Genomic DNA, 4369 nt, shown 5'->3' with positions numbered 1-4369 from the left:
TAAATAATAAAAAATGAAGAAAAAGAAAGAAAGAAAGAGAAAAAGAAAGAAAGGATGAAGGAAACAGAAAGAAGCAACCCAGACCCACAGTGTACATTCTGGAATTTTATATTATTAAAATGGGAAAATGATAGATACAGAGAATCAGTCAATCATGACCAATGGTTGGTGGAAGAAATATGACTGATACAAAAGGGTCAGGAGGAGGCTGTTCACAAACTTTCTATGTTCCACAGGATGACAGATACAGATCTCTATGTAATTTTTAAAACCATTAATACAGTGCCAGTGAACTTTATGTAAAAAGAAAAACAAGACTTCGTAGGATTTTATGAATGTAGGTTGTGACAAAATAATATCAACTATTATAAATGTATCATATGATCTTACGGCTGGGAATGTAAAACAAAAAGTTGACCTAAGTACACTCAGAAAAAAAAGGAAGCCAGTCTTTTGACTGAAATCTGATTAATGACAAAAATAATTGTACATCAACTCTCTGACCTAATTACTTTCACAAAAGTTTAAGTTAGCAATTTTGAAACTATTTTAATAAGTAGAACAAAACAAATGAGCAAACATACAAAAAAATAAACAAAAAACACTGCTCTGATGCACATCAAAGGACACAGGAGCCAAATGATAAAGGCTCTCAGGGACTAAACCTAGAATAATCTGAGAAACATAATAAAAAGTCAGTGGCGGATAATAACCAAAGAGTAAAACAAACATACTCATGAATTCATAATGATACTAACATATACGCACACAATTATGTTATCTAGATATTAGAAAAGACAAATGCTCTTTGCTGAAGAATTACAAATGCAAAAGAAATGAGAGAAATAAAAATTTACTATCAGACACTGCAGTAAAATTTGCTACAGTTAAGATTAATTAATGCGTACTAAAATTAATGAATGAAACCTTAAGAAGATACCGAGTAATTATGTAGGGTGTATTTATCTCTCCTCAAATATTTGGAAATTACTGTGGTAGCTGTACCATATATAATAGTACACTCTAGCTGCCGTAACAAAATACAAATAAGTGGTGGTTTAAAAAATAGAAACTTATTTTCCACCATTCTGGAGTTTTTAGAGGCCAGATAAAAGTGCTGGCCAATAGAATTCCTGCTAACTGACTCTTTCTTGCTTTGCAGATGGCTACTGTATGTAAGTGTACTCTCTTGCACACATACAGAAGTGGGAGAGAGCATGGGGCAAGCACTCTTGGGTGGTCTCCCCTTATAAAGGTACTATCCCATTATGAAGACCCCGTTTTCATAACGTCATGTAACTCAAATTACCTCCCAAAGACCCCATCTCCAAGGGTCATTACACTGAGCCTTAAGGCTTCAAAAGATAAAGCAGAGGCATGGAGACAGAAACACTCACTGCATAAAGATATATTTTCACAAATTATTTCACTTTTTTTTTTTTGTTAAGATGTGAACCTTAATCTCCTCCTCTTGGGTGTGGATTTGATGAATTTCTGGAATCAGTTCTGTGGAATAGAGTATAAAAAGTGGAAAAAATAATTTTATAATAATGAAACTGGGAAGGCTCTGTCTTAACTGTGTGATGTATGTTAACATTACCAGTCATAAGCTATGTTGATATGACAAATTCCCTGGTATGAGAAGATGAAAGTAGCACTTTGTTTCTGGGATACACAATCCATGACCTTAGTAATCAAGTGAAAACATAGGATGAACGTATTTTTAGGGACCTTGTAAAAACTATTTCACCAGCATCCCTTAAAAGGACAAGACAAGGTCCTAAATCAGCAACTGGCATACCTTGGAGGTGACAACAAAGAACTGTTGATGAAATACAATTTGATTTTATGGATTGGATGATGGAATAAAGGACACTTGTAGAAAATTGATGAAATCTAAATAAAGTCTAGACTCTAGAGTGTAATCACCAATAGTGTACTCATGCTATTTCCTAGTTTTGAAAAATGGATCATAATTATTTACAACTTTAACATTACGAAAGCTAGTTGGAAAGCATACAGTTATTTTCTGTACCATGTTTCCATCTGAAAGTTGAAAAATATTTCAAAATAAGATTTTTTTTTTTTTGCAATTTTTGGCCAGGGCTGGGCTTGAACCCATCACCTCTGGCACATGCGGCCAGTGCCCTACTCCTTTGAGCCACAGGCACTGCCCCAAAATAAGATGTTTTAAAATACCAGCTAATGTGAACATTGTTCGTAATGTTCCCGGTATACACATAATGCTGAGATGTTCAAATGAGAACTGATAAGTTTTTGTTCTATCACTTTAACTTGGTACTCACTGGAAATCACTTTAAAATTTTAATTATTGGGATCAATGTTGAGCAGTGTGAGTTAGATTACAAAGGTTAGGAAACCACACAATATGCTCTAGAGAGTGAGACTAACAATCTGAATTTAAAAAGCAGAAGTATGAAGAAATGAGGATACACTTCTTAAATCATTAAACGTGCCATTTTACTACAGTAGGTTAAAGGTACATCTTGTCACTGATTGTCAGGCTTGAATCGTGTTTGTCAGATTTCTCCACTGTAAATTGATTGTCCCTCACACATGTCATACTGTACTCTTTGGAAAGAAGTCACTTTTGTGAAGCTCACAGTAAAAAAGAACAACATAAATGCTGAGTACTGTTTCACCTCTTTGATAGAGAAGTATCTATATCAGTTGTATGGAATTCCCCATGGATCTTTGTCACTTCTCCTCCATTTATGGAACATGCTCGTGAATAGTTAATTCATAGTTTTGGTTATAATTACAAAGTACTATTTGCATTATTTTTATTTTTACTTTTTAATTTTAAGAGTCCTTTGTGTATTAGAGGCCCAAGGCCTTTATTACGTATATTTTACAAATATTTTCTTCCAAAGTGTGCTGGCGTCTTCATTCTCATAACCACAGCTTCCCAGAGCAAAAGTTCTTAGTTTAATAAAATCCAAATTATTTATATTATATTGTATAGATTGTGCATTTGCTGTTTTATGAAAAAATTTATCACAAAATGGAAGTTATGTATAGTGTCTCCTATGTTTTTTGTAACAGTATTTTAGTTTTGCCTTTTACATTTAGAACTATGAATCATTTTTAATTTTTGTGTAAAAGGTATAAAGTCTGTGACTAGTTTAGAAAAATAATTAATTAACTTAATATGTTTCTCCAATTTTTTTCAGAATCAATTGTGGAAAAGACCTATGCTTTCTTTTTTCTTTATTATTATATTTTGTTTGTTTTTTCTATGCTTTCTTAAATGAATTGTAAAGACAATTCATTTTTTGTCAAAATCAATTGTGCATGTGTTTTTATTTCTGGGCTATGTCATTGATTGTTGGTATTTAGTTTGAAATACTATTTGTATTTCACAACACCAAACCTTCTTGATTACTGAAGCTTTATAGTTAAACCTTAAAGTTTGGAGTGTGAATCTTCCAACTTTGTTATTCTCTAGTATTGTACAAGGGGATCCTATTTCCTTTTCCTCTTCAGGTAATTTTATCATCAACATTTTTTCATAAATACAAAATAACTTGCTGGACATATTTTGTTTAAATTTTCTTGAATCTGTACACAATATTTACAATCTTTTGTTATTTCTTTAGTACTCTTTGGTTTCTTTCATCAGTTCTTGTAGTTTTCTGCATATAGAACCTCTCTATTTTTTTTTTATTACTTATATCTAAGTACTTCAAAACATTTTTGCTGCTTTGCTGTAACTATTAGGAATAATACTTATTTTTCATTTTAAGTTTCAGTTTTTCATTTCTGTTATGCAAAAAAAACAAATTTTCATTTATTAATATTGGATATTTTATTCTGCTATCTTGCTATGCTTTGCATATTAGTTCTGTGAGTGTTTCCTTGGGTTTTCTACATAAACAATATGACATCTGAGAACAAAGATAGCTTTTATTTCTTCTTTTAAAAATCTAAACACATTTTAATAACTTATTTTTTACTTATTTTATTTCAGGAATATGAGACAGAATAGGAGTAGGAAGGGAATACAACCTGGTCCTGCTTCCATTTTTAGACATAGTGTCCATTTTCTCACTGTTATGGATTATGTCAGGATTTTTCAAACATATTCTTGATGAAGTTGAGAATGTTTCTCTCTATGCCTAAGTTGCTGAAAATGTATATAAAGAATGGGTATTGGATTATGTAACACATTTTCTATGGCAATTATATGATAATTTTATTTTTATCAATAGTTTGATATGATAGATTATATTGCTTAACTTATTGTTAAATTTGTCTTGTATATTTAGTATACATTCCAGTTGGTTGCTGCATACTTAATTCTATAGGTAGATTTGTCATTTTTTTATGGAGAATTTCATATTTTTTA

This window comes from Otolemur garnettii, unplaced genomic scaffold, assembly GCF_000181295.1.
Source record: "Otolemur garnettii isolate 467f Iridium unplaced genomic scaffold, OtoGar3 scaffold00340, whole genome shotgun sequence".
Lineage (NCBI taxonomy): Eukaryota > Metazoa > Chordata > Mammalia > Primates > Galagidae > Otolemur > Otolemur garnettii.
Note: the sequence above shows the minus strand (reverse complement) of the source record.